Source organism: Leopardus geoffroyi, chromosome C2, assembly GCF_018350155.1.
Source record: "Leopardus geoffroyi isolate Oge1 chromosome C2, O.geoffroyi_Oge1_pat1.0, whole genome shotgun sequence".
Lineage (NCBI taxonomy): Eukaryota > Metazoa > Chordata > Mammalia > Carnivora > Felidae > Leopardus > Leopardus geoffroyi.
Window position 1 is genome coordinate 122,378,998 of NC_059333.1, and position 13,622 is coordinate 122,392,619.

At 40.2% G+C, this 13,622-nt stretch overlaps 1 protein-coding gene across 7 annotated transcripts in view; it reads right to left on the minus strand.

Moving 5' to 3' along the window:
• ZBTB38 (zinc finger and BTB domain containing 38) overlaps positions 1 to 13,622 on the minus strand; it is a 172,493-nt gene that overhangs the window by 114,008 nt on the left and 44,863 nt on the right. The window lies entirely within an intron of this gene.

Below are 13,622 nucleotides of genomic sequence, written 5' to 3' on the forward strand. Positions count from 1 at the left end.
CGAGACGGTATTAAAAGACATGTGAAGAGATGGAAGGTGCTCTTGTCACATTCCCTAGACAGTATCTGGTGATCAGTGCCTTTATGCCATGGCCCTGGACCTCAGCTCCTTGTCTCTGAGTGCCAGTGTGAGCCTGCACCTCCTGGATTTAAGAGAGGACCATTCTTTAAAAGGGTTTTTATATCCCAGTGCTGGCATGGGACTCAGTAAATATATGGTGAATGAATGAATTTTGATACATTTAGATGATAATTCTTTTTAAAATTTTTGAGAGAGAGAGAGAGAGCACGTGCACATGTATGAGCAGGGAGGGGACAGGGAGGGGGCAGAGGGAGAGCAGGGGAGAGAATCCCAAGCAGCCTCCATGCTGTCAGCGTGGAGCCTGACGCGGGGCTTGATCTCATGAACCATGAGACCGTGACCTGAGCCCAAATCAAGAGTCGGATACTTAACTGAATGAGCCACCCAAGTGCCCCTAGATGATAATTTTAGAATAAAATAGTAGAAAACATATACTGAATACTTGCACTGAATGTTCAAGCCTCTGTGCTAAGTGCTTTACAAAGATGATTTCATTTATTGTTATCATCATGACAAAGCTATGAGGTTAGGTACTATTATTCTTCCCTATTCTATTGATGGGAAAATGATGCTCAGAGAGATTAAGAGACTTCTCTAAAGTCTCACACTAGCTAATGGCAGAGCCTGGATCGTCTGATCTCAAATCCTGTGTTCTGAATCACCATGCTGAGTGGCTGAAGTGAATGTGTGAACAATGACCAAGGGCAGCCTGTTCAGGTGAGCAAAGGGTAATGATGGGGCTTGAAATCATTCCACAAGGAAGTAGTGGAATTAGGGATGGTCTGTCTAGGGAAGTAGGCCTCATGTCCTCTCAATGGGTCAACACAAGGTCTGGGATAGCCAGAGTGGTCAGGAAGGCAGGTTCATTGTCAGGTCCCAGTGGGGGTAAGAAGCTGGGATGGGGAGACAAAGTCAGGGAGGTCTGACGGCGTGTGGTGGATGCAGGGTGTGGGAGAACTGTGGACTGGGTATCTCAGAGGGGCTGAGGCCCAGTATTGTCTTTGTTGCCTCCTGGACTCATGGGGATACGTGGGGGGTCAGTGCAGCTAAAGGCACTGCTGACAGGCAAGAAGACTAGAGCAAAGAAAAACAAGATAGCTCTCAAAGACTCCAAGGCCTAGAGAAGGAGTTAGAACAAAGGCGTGTTTCAAGTACAAGGCGGGGCTGGAGGTGACAGGGACAGAGCTGGACCTGACAGGGGCAGTGACTGCCCTTAGCACTGCTCTACCAGGAATCAGCTGCCGTTCTGAGACAGAGTGCGAGTCCTATCAGTGGCTGTGTTCAAGCCAAGGTGAGGTGGGTTGGCCAGAGGAGAACATCTGCTTATGGGGGTATCTGGGCCCAGGATAAAGATGACCTTGGAGGTACCTTCTCCTTCTGGGCTTTATGATTATGGTTTGTACTTTTCCATGGTTCTCCTAGAGTAAATGTCACATTCCAAGAGGAATACAAATGCCAGGAATTTCCAGCCCCTTGCAGAAGCAGGGAGGGAGATGTCAGTGGCCTCCTCAATAATGCCACTCCATGGCTTTCCTCCCCACTGTGGTTATGAGACCCCTCTCCCTGGCTCAGGAGATTGATGCCTCTGGTAGCTGGGGACGTCGTGTTGCCACCTTGTTCCTGGGAATTCTGCCAGTTGCCACTCTGAGGAATTACAGGGTTCTGACTCCCCAGGCAGGTGGAATTAGCAAAGGTGAATTTTGGAAGAGAGGAAGCCACATGCTTTTAATTAAGGGAGCAGCAACAACTGATCAGGGTCATTGTCAACGTCCACGCAGAGCCTGACCTTGGGCTGAGGAGAGCACTTTAAGTTCCAGGCATTTTTGGCAGAAGGCTTGGGTTTTTTTTTTATCCCCCTTGGTTCTCTGTAGAAAATGCCTTTTGGGCATCTCCCCACTCTGCTTCCCCAAAGGCTTGGTGGCCTTGCTTGCTTCACATACACAGGTGTTTATTTCTCTAATGAGACAAAGAGAGGCTTATTATTTTTTCATTCTACCTTGCGGGGCCAGGATAATGTGAAGACAAAAGGAAAAAAAGGGGAAATGATGAGTAAGCTTCAGTGAGATACAAAGCCTGGCACTGTGTGTTCTGGGATTGATCCTAATAGGATAAAATCAGAATTGGGCAAAACATCTACTGGGGGACCCAGAGAAGTAAGTACAGTGACACCCCCTAACCTCTACCCCATCTAGAGAATCCTTTGTTACAACAAATGCAGTTTTTTTTTTATTTTCTATTTTTTATTTTTTTTTACAACAAATGCAGTTATATACTGGTAATCAAAAAATACATCAATAAAACCTTTACAGGTTCAAGAAATTCCTCAAAGACTTTTCTATACTTGCTGCCTCCAATTTTTTTCATCTCATGCACTTTTTAAAAACACAATTTATTAAGATATAATTTACATACCATAAGGTTAACCCACTTAAAGTGTACAAGTCAATGGATTTTAGTATATTTACAGAATTGTGTGACCTGTAATCTAATTTTAGAAGCTTTTTTATCACCCCAGAAAGAAACTACATGCCCATTAGTAGTCACTCTCACTCACACCACCCCTCACCCCCCTGTCCTAGGCAAACATTAACCTTCTCTCTGTCTCTATAGATTTGCATCTTCCGGACATTTCATATAAATGGGATCATATAGTATGTGGCCTTTTGTGTCTGGCCTCTTTCACTTAGCATAATATTTTCACAGTTCATCCATGTTGTAGAATATATCCGTACTTCATTCCCCTTTTTCAGTTTGTTTGTTTGTTTATTTATTATTTTAACTTTTTTTTAGTAAGCTCTAGGCCTAGCATGGGGCTGGGAACCATGACCCCAAGATCAAGGGCTGCATGTTCCAGCAACCGAGCCAGCCAGGCACCCCTGTACTTCATTCCTTTTTAGGCCCAAATAATATCCCATTGTGTGGATGTGCCGCATTTTGTTCATCCATACATCAGATGATGGACATTTGGGTTGTTTCCATTTTGACTGTTGTGAATAATGTTGCCATGAATATTCCAGTACAAGCTTTTGTGTGGACGTATGTTTTGATGTCTCTTGGGTGGATACCAAGGAGTAGGAGTGCTGGGCTGGGTTGTAAGGTGACTCTATGTTTGACATTTTAGTACACGGGCTGCGAAGCGAGCATCCTGTTTAACATCTTGAGGAGCTGTCAGACTGTTTTCCAAAGTGCGCCATTTTACATTCCCACCAGCCATGTGTGAGAGTTCTGATTTCGGCGCATCCTCACAACACAATTCTTGTCTATCTTTTCGATTCTAGCCATCCCAGTGGTTTTGATGTGGTATCTCATTGTGCTTGTGATTTACATCCCCCTAATGACTAATGATGTTGAGCATCTTTTCATGGGCTTACTGGTCATTTGCATGTCTTCTCTGGAGAACTGTTTGTTCAAATCCTTTGTCCATTTTTAAATTGGATTATTTGTCTTTATACATTCTGGATACAAATCCCGTATCAGAAATATGCTTTATAAATATTATTGCCCTGTCTGTGGGTTGTCATTTCACTTTATTTATGATATTCTTCGAAGGAGAAAGGTTTTTAATATTGATGAATTCCCTTTATGAATCTTCTGTTATATCACTTGTGCTTTTTGGTGTCAAATCTGAGAAACCATTGTCCAATCCAAGGTCATAAAGATTTATACCCAAGTTTTCTTCTAATAGAGTAATAGTTTTATTTTATTTAAAAATTTTTTTAATGTTTATTTATTTTTGAGAGAGAGAATCAGAGCATGAGAGGGAGAAGGGCAGAGAAAGAGGGAGATGCAGGCTCCAGGCTCCAAGCTATCAGCACAGAGCCTGACATGGGGCTCAAACTCACGAGCCTTGAGATCATGACCTTAGCTGAATTCGGATGCCCAACTGACTGAGCCACCCAGGTGCCCCAGTATTATTTTATTTTTAAAAATGTTTATTTACTTATTTTGAGGGGAAAAGGGGAGGGGCAGAGAGAGAATCCTAAGAAGGCTCTATGCTCAGCATGGGGCTCAATCTCACAAATGTGAGATCATGACCTGAGCCGAAATCAATAACTGGATGTTTAACTGAGCCACCCAGGCACCCCTAATAGATTAATAGTTATAGTTCTCACATGTAGGTCTATGATCCACTTTATATAGTATAAGGTAGGGATCCAAAGTCATTCTTTTCCTGTGGATATCTAGAATCATTTGTTGAAAAATTATTTTCACAAGAACTCTAAACATCTAAAACTGTTCTAAAATACAAAGTTTATTTTATTTTACTTTATTTTATTTATTTATAAATTTTATTTATTTACTTATTTTTGAGAGAGAGAGAGAGGGAAAGAGCATAAGTGGGGGAGGGACAGAGAGAGAGGGAGGCACAGAATCCAAAGCAGGCTCCAGGCTCCGAGCTGTCAGCACAGAGCCTGATGCAGGGCTCAAATTGATGAACTGTGAGATCATAACATGAGCCAAAGTTGAACACTTAACTGACTGAGCCACCTAGGTGCCCTCAAAGCTTATTTTAAAAAACAGTCCATTCTTTCCCACATTTAATTGTCTCGGCCCCTTTGTCAAAAATCAACTGACTATAAATATTTGCTAATTCTGGACTCTTAATTCTATTCCATGGATCTGTCTGTTCTTATGCTAGCACCACACTGTTTTGATTACTATAGCTTCATAATAAGTATGAAATCAGAGAGGATGAGTCCAACTTTGTGCTTTTTCAAGACTGTTTTGGGGGCGCCTGGGTGGCTCAGTCGGTTAAGCGGCTGACTTCGGCTCAGGTCATGATCTCGCGGTCTGTGGGTTTGAGCCCCGCGTCAGGCTCTATGCTGACAGCTCAGAGCCTGGAGCCTGTTTCAGACTCTATGTCTCCCTCTTCTTCTTACCCTCCCCTGTTCATGCTCTCTCTCTCTCTGTCTCAAAAATAAATAAATGTTAAAAAAAAAAATTAAGGAAAAAAAAAGACTGTTTTGGCCAGTCTGGATCCCTTGCATTTCTATTTGATTTCTAGGATTATCTTCTCAATTTCTACAAAAAATCCAGCTGGGTTTTTTTTTTAACTGTTTTTTTTAAACGTTTATTTATTATTGAGAGACAGAGAGACACAGAGCGTGAACAGGGGAGGGGTAGAGAGAGAGGGAGACACAAAATTGGAAGCAGGCTCCAGGCTCTGAGCTATCAGCACAGAGCCCAATGCGGGGCTCAAACTCACCAACCATGAGATCATGACCTGAGCCAAAGTCGGTCACTTAACCAACTGAGCCACCCGGGCACCCCTATTCCAGCTGGGATTTTGACAGAGACTGTGTTCTACCTGTAGATCGGTTTAGGGAGTATTCCCATTTTAACAACATTAAGTCTTCTGATCCGTGAAACTGGGAAGCCTTTCCATATATTTAGATCTTTAATTTCTCTCAACAATGTTTTACCATTTTGGCATACAAGTCTTATATTCCTTTCGTTAAATCCTATCCTAATTATTTTATTCTTCCTTGATATTATTTATATTGGAAATAATCTTTGTTCATGGACTTGTTAAGAGCTTTGGAGGTTGAAAGACCTAAGTTTCAGTACTGGCTCCACTATTTCTTAGTTATATGACTTTAAGGTTACTTAGCCTGTATCAGCCTCCTTTATTTTTTTAATCTGGAAAAAAAGGAAATAATAATACCACCTGCTGGGTTTGTTATGAAAATTAAATAAGATAATGATTATGTGACCCTCTTGAGACCATAACCCACATGGGCCAGTCTCAGGGTGATGTTACAATCTAAGAAACCCAGTCCAGTTACCAAAAAATAATTTCAAATTAACTCATATTCAATACTTGCATTTCTGAAGCACCATATAGAGCCCCCTGCAAGCCTTCTTAACATCCTTTTCCCCGTCTTGTCCAAACTCCTTATACCCAATAGCTTTGGCCTTGCCTTCTTTCTCCCAAGCTCCCTAGCAAGTTTTTCTCCCACCCTAACCAATGCTGCTCTAATTCTTCTATTTCCTTCCTGTTCTTCTGATAGGTAAGGGGAAGAAAGTGGACAGGCAAAGCCAGAATTCTTTTTAGCGTTCAGGACATAAAGAAAACCAGGGAACTCTCAAACTTTGTTTGTATCACCATTCACATAAGTGCTCAGTGCAACATCTGATAAGGGCTCAATAAATGTTGGGTTTTAATTTTTATTATGGTGTTGGTTATATTATACCTATCTATACTTCATGTTAATGGAGCGGGGTTTAGATCATGACCTCTGAGAATCCAGCTGGGAGGCTACTGCTCAGTGGCCCATCCTCATTCATTTAGATGAATTCGGGATTATGGCTTTCATTTCCACTTCCTGAACCATTCCCCAAAGAATCAGCTCCTAGAAAATTGTAAAAGAATTCATCCTCGAGGCTCCTTGAGTAATGTTTGGTGGTCGTATCTCCTGTTTCTTCCCCAGCCTAGGACCAGGACTCCATCCTCCACAAAAACTTCTAGGACAGTGTTTTTAAAACTGCAGGTCAGTACCCACTATTTATTGGGTCAGAACCAGCGTGAGCTTCAAGTGACAAAATAAAACAGAAGAATTCAAGTACATTATAAGACTTTTGTTTTGGTTTTAAAATATGGGTGCGAGCTGGGTCTCTCTGTGAAACATATTTGTCACTGTGGTTCAGGATTTTTAAAGTCTGAGAAACAAGTGTTGGAGTAGATCTTTCACTTTCATTAAGGTGTTCAAGCAACTCCTAAGAGCATAAAGTGGTCTGTCCATTTGGATGGGGATCAAAACCTCAAGTCCCAGGGATGAAGTTCCATCAGCAGTGAAGGATTTGGGGGTGTTAAGGCCTTTTTCTATAATTTATAAGAGTTGGTGGAGGATTATTGCTGTTGCCTTTGTGGACCTCCTCCACCCATTCCCCATGCACCCCTCCCCCCCATGCTCACTCTTAGTCACCATCTCCTTTTGCCCTCATAATACCTGAAAATCCACACCCTGAACTTGTAAGGGGCTTTCTATTCCTCAATGCTCTTTCACGTACACCATCTCATTTGATTTTCACAAGTATTCCATGGAATTGACAGGTCAGATCCAAACCCTTGCTTGACCATATAATTCGATGTGTGACCTTAATCTCTCGGCTTATCTCCTTAGCTGCTGTATCTAACCAGAAAGGTTAAGAGACTTGGCCAATGTCTCACAGCCTGGAAGTGGCAGGACCAGGAAGAGAACTCAGTCTTTGACATCCTATCCTGGTTGTCCCATGGGCTCTCTTCATGGAGACACAAAACTTCTTTTTAGTAATATTATTCATCTGACTGCTTTATGAAGAATGTTTAAAGAAGCAAAGAACACTTCACTCTCTTCCACCAGATCTAAAAACACCGACTTTTATGGCACAAACCACAAGCAAACAGCTCTACATGCCTTGTGGGTAAAGGTTATAGCTCTCAACATCAAAGACTATTTATTAAAGGCTGGGCCCTCCAAATCAGAGACAACAAAGTCCACAAGTAGAGGAAAACAAGGTTCCCCAAGGTCTCTTCTGTCCTTTGTGTTGCAGAGTGTCCCCTCTAGTGGCTCTGGAGGAAAACAGCTTCTGGAAAACACTCATAGATTCCATATTGGTGAAATCAGACAGTGTTAGATCTTTAAGGGATCTAACTTGGTTCCCTAACTTGGTTCAAGGTGTCCCATCAGTAATGAGAAATTGAAAACTAGACCAGTGGTTCTCACCCTGGGCTGATTCTGCCCCCAGGGAATGTCTGGCAACTTGTGTAGACATTTCTGGTTGTCATTTGACTGGGGATGGGTGGTGCTACTATCATGGGTAGGTAGAATCCAGGGACACTGCTAAACATCCTATACTACACGGGACAACCCCTCACAACTGAGGAAGTGGCCTCAATGCCCCCAAGTCCTTCACTACTGATGGAATTTCATCCCTGGGACTTAAGGTTTTTATCCTCATCCAAATAGAAAGACCACCTGCAGGTGTGTTACTATTATGCTCTTACGAGTTATTTCAACATCTTATTTATCTGGTCCCAAATGTTAATAGTGCTGAGGTGGATTAATGATATGTGATCTACCCAAGGATCTAAAGCTTCCCCTCCGCAAAGCTTTACTGAGATGTCACCGACATATAACTAAAGACTTGCAGCTTTATTCACAGCTTTTGATGGCTTGGGCTATGTGCTCTCTTTCTTTTGATTTCTTTTGGAATGGTTTTCTTAGAATTGTGAAAAATTCAAAAGTAATATATGCTCATAATTAAAAGCAATATAATAAAAGACTTATAAGACTTTCTATTACTCCTTCCCATAATCAATGTCAACAGCCTTGGTGGTTTATTAGGTGGAGTTGTATTAATATCCAGGTTTAGATCATTTTTAACTTATAAAAATGGTCATTTCCTATGGTTATACTTGAGATATTCATCCACTTCTCCATGTGCACACCAAGACAAGCAACCAATCCACACACAGGGGTTTCTTTTGATTTGCCTGTTATATAAACATTGAATTAACACACATTACTTTACAACTTACTTTTTTTATCTAATAAATTGTGAATATCCCTTCACGTCCAAAATAAGAATCTCCTATATGTTTATAGAAGTTCGGAATGATCAGTACTGTGGACTCCAAGGAGCTAATATAGCCTATGAGGGACATTAAATAACCCTGAATCATGCAGTGTGTGTCTTTAGTATCTCTGACACTTGACGTTTCACTTTTTTTGTGGATCGCTGGGCTCAGGATTAGAATCTTTGATAGGCCATACTATCTAACTAGGAATGAGTAACATCCTTTGGTTGTCTTTGATTTAATATTACAGATATTTTCAAGGCATAGTAAGTAATCCTGGTTTTCTGTTGACTGTGGTACTATAAAACTTCATTTTATAACAAACATACGTGTACTGATTGATTTTATGTCAACTTGACTGGATCATGGGGTGCCTGGTTATTTGGCTAAACATTATTTCTGGGTGTGTCGGTGAGAATGTTTCTGGGTGGGATTAGCATTTGAATCTATAGATTGAGTGAAGCAGATGGCCCTCGGCCACGTGGGTGAGCATCATACAATCTGTTGAGGGGTTAGAACAAAACAGCGGAGGCAGGGAGAATTTGGTCTCACTCCGCCTGATGACCTGGGTCACTGGTATTCTCCTGCCCTGAGACGGAGACTTACACCATGGTCTCTCCTGCTTCTCAGAACTATACCACAGGTTTTCCTGGGTCTACAGCTTGCAGATGATAGAGCATGTGACTGCGTAGCCTCCATAATCATGTAAGCCAATTCCTCATAATAAATATTCTGTGTATATGTATCCTATTATGTATATATGCACATATATGTATACTATTAATGCATATATAATGTAAATATGAATCCTATTAATTCTGTTTCTCTGTAGAATCCTGGAGCCAAGTCAAATAAAAATATTTTAATGGTGTAAGACTGATTTAAGTTTGGGGAAGAGTGCTCGAACTCATTCGTGGTATGGCCAACCATGTCGCTCAATCATTCCCTTCTGACGGACAAAGGGTTTTTTCCCCAGGTATTTGTTTCTTTTGTCAAAAGAGATATTGCAATAAATATCCTTATCCTTTCATAATTTTAGTTCTATGAAATAAATTGTCCAAAGTGAAATTATTGTTTCGGTTTTTTGTGTATTTAAAGTAGTAATAGATATTTTCAGATAATTTTCAAAAAAGCTGAAGCAAGTCATACTTCAACCGTTAATATCTGAGCCTAAACATTCTCCCACATCTTTGTCATCACTGAATAGTAATCACTTTTTTTTTTTTTTTTTTTTTTTTTTTTTTTTTACATTTTACCATTCTGATGGGTAAAAATTGGTATTTCACTTTTGCCTTTTATTTTTTGGAAGAGCAGTAGAGTATATTATATGTCACGTCATTTTGTTTAAGTCTTATTTAAATTCGTGTTAGTTAACATACAGTGTAGTATTAGATTCAGGTGTACAATTTAGTGATTCAACACTTACATACATCACCCAGTGCTCATCACATCACTTTTACTTTAATTTGCATTTCCCTGACTCTAAGAATAGGGGCTAAGAGCATAAATGAGTGAATTTTATGGTGTGTGAATTATATCCCAATAAAACCATCATTGAAAAGCTAATTATAAGTTGTAACGTATTTTATTTTACTATGTTTTTTAAGTTTATTTGTTTATATTGAGAGAGAGAAAGAGAGACCAAGTGGGAGAGACACAGACAGAGACGGAAAGAGAGAGAGTCCCAAGCAGGCTCTACATCGCCAGTGCAGAGTCCAACATGGGGCTCCAACTCACAAACCATGAGATCATGACCTGAGCCAAAATCAAGAATTGGACACTTAACCATCTGAGCCACCCAGGTGTCCCAATATTAATATATTTTAAATAATCAGCAAAATAATTTTTAAAATGCACAGTAATCCATGTACTGAACAACTTCATAACCTTTGTTTCTACCCATCTTTCAAAGACTAAGGCAACCTCCCTGAATGTCTCTACAAAAGAATTTCTAGGGGTTACTGCTGAAGTTAATCTTAGACCATGGCTCCTCCAGGTGAAAATAAAACTCATTTCTAGAAAGAAAAAAACAAGTTCTCCACTGGGGAGGGAGGAAAGACCTCAGAAATAAATCAACCAATCACATTAAGTAGAAAAAGGACGTGAGAAAGATGGATAAATTATAAACCAAACTATGGCCTTGGCCAAAACATGTTAACATCTCTGAGCCCAGCTGCTGCTTCTGTTAATGGGAATAAAAACCCTGCATGCAGATTTCACACCAGGTTGCCACATGGCTGTTGTGAAGGTCAGAGGATTGTCTGCCAATAATGGTAACCTCCTGCCCCAGTTTGCTAAGCTTCCCAGGATGTGGGACTTCCAGTTTTAAAACTAAAGTAGTCCCTAAAAACCTAGATGAGTTGGGTATTTTACTACCAATTGAGGTTTAAAAAAAAAATTTTTTTTTTTAATGTTTATTTGGTTTTGAGAGAGAGAGAGGCACAGAGCACAAGCAGGGGAGGGGCAGAGAGAGAGGGAGACAACACAATCCAAAGCAGGCTCCAGGCTCCGACCTGTCAGCACACAGCCAACGTGGGGCTTGAACCCGTGATCCGTTGAGATCATACTCTGAGCGAAAGTCAGACGCTTAACTGACTAAGCCACCCAGGCACCCCTCTACCAATTGAGCTTTTAAGGTCCAAAGTAGAATTTGGAGCACAGAAAGAAATATATATGTTAACATGTGTCTGAATCAATATTCAATTAAGTTTAAGTTAAAAAAATGTAAGCTTAGGGGCGCCTGGATAGTTCAGTCACTTAAGTGTCCAATTCTTGATTTTAGTTCAGGTAATGATCTCCTGGTTGTGATATTAAGCCCTGTGTCCAGCTCTGTGCTAGGTGTAGGGCCTGCTTAAGATTCTCTCTCCCTTTGCCCTTCCCCTGCTTGTGCCCCCTCACACACATCCTCTCTCTCACTCTTTCAAGAAAAAAAAAAAAACCCATAAACTTAAAATCACCTGTAAACATAGTTGTTTTATTCATAAACATAGATGTTCAAAAGTATAAAAATAAGAATAATTATTTTCTCTTAACTTTGAACTCATGTTCCATTAACTTATCAATTTAAAAGATTATATTCCCCTAACAAGTAACTATTTATATAAATTGACCTAACTAAATATTCATAAACATTTAAAACAACATTTACAAATTTCATGTCAAATCCTCTCAGGAATTTCAGTTACCAAAAGAAAAAAAACAGTTACAAACTTAATGAACAAAATCTTGCTAAATGCAAACAATCGACAAAACTAAAAGGCAAAGTGTTAGTAACAAAATATATAAAGAACAACTCAACACCCCAGAAACACTCAAATTAATTTTAAAAAAATTTTTTAAAGATTTTATTTTTAAGTAACCTCCACACCCAATGTGGGGCTCAAATTCAAAACCCAAGACCAAGAGCTGCATGCTCTACCAACTGAGCCAGACAGGCATCCCAACAAATAATGCAGTCTAAAAACGGGCAGAAGACATGAACAGACATTTTTCCAAAGAAGACATCCAGATGGTCTACAGATACATAAAAAGATATTCATCATCACTTACCATCAGGGAAATGCAAATCAAAACTGCAATGAGATATCACCTCTTACCTGTCAGAATGGCTAAAAGCAACGACACAAGAAACAACAGGCGTTTGGCAAGGATGTGGAGAAAAAGGAATCCTTGTGCACTGTTGTGGGGAATGCAAACTGGTACAGCCACTCTGGACAACAGTATGGAGGTTCCTTAAAAAGTCAAAGATAGAACTACCCTATCTATCATCCAGCAATTGCCCTTCTGGGTATTTACTGAAAGAATACAAAAACACTAGTTCAAAGGGATACATGCACCCCTGTGTTTACAGCAGCATTATTTACAATAGCCAAGGTATGGAAGCAGCCCAAGTGTCCATCGACTGAGGAATGGATAAAGAAGATGTGGAATATATATACAATGGAATATTATTCATCCACAAAAAAGAATGAAATCTTGCCATTTGCAATGACATGGATGGAACTAGAGTGTATTATGCTAAATGAAATAGGTCAATCAGAGAAAGACAAATACCATATGATTCCACTCATATGTGGAATTTAAGAGACAAAACAAATGAACAAAGGGGAAAAAAGAGAAAGGGACAAATCAAGAAACTTAACTCTTAATCAAGACTCTTAACTATAAAGGACAAACTGATGGTTACCAGAGGGGAGGTGGGTGTGGGGATGGGTGAAATAGGTGATGAGGACTAAGGGGTGCACTTGTCATGGGTGATAAGAACCAAGTGATGTATGAAGTGTTGAATCACTACTTTGTATACCTGAAACTAATATAACACTGTATGTTAACTAACTAGAATTAAAATAAAAACTTAAAAATTAGAAAAAAACAGGGGCGCCTGGGTGGCGCAGTCGGTTAAGCGTCCGACTTCAGCCAGGTCACGATCTCGCGGTCCGTGAGTTCGAGCCCCACGTCGGGCTCTGGGCTAATGGCTCAGAGCCTGGAGCCTGTTTCCGATTCTGTGTCTCCCTCTCTCTCTGCCCCTCCCCCATTCATGCTCTGTCTCTCTCTGTCCCAAAAATAAATAAATGTTGAAAAAAAAATTAGAAAAAAACCATGCATACACACAAAGATACTATGTCCCTATTATTTAAGCCATTTATAGTTTAGTGTTTTCTTACTTGCAGCCAAAAACCTTGCTTATTGAGCATGCATAAGACCCCATAACAGGTACGCACAATTATGGACTCCTAATGGCACTCCCTGGCCTCACAGCCCCCTTCTACCATTCTGCATCAAGAACATTCTTTCTAAAGAGCCACTTTGATTAGAGAATTCTACTTCTCTAGCCATTAGTGGTAATATTATGCCAAACACAAGAAGCTAGTCACAAAAGACCACATAGTATATGATTCTATTTAAATGAAATGTCTAGAGCTGGGAAATCTATAAGGATAAAAAACAGATTAGTGGTTTCTTAGGCTTGGGATGAGGATGG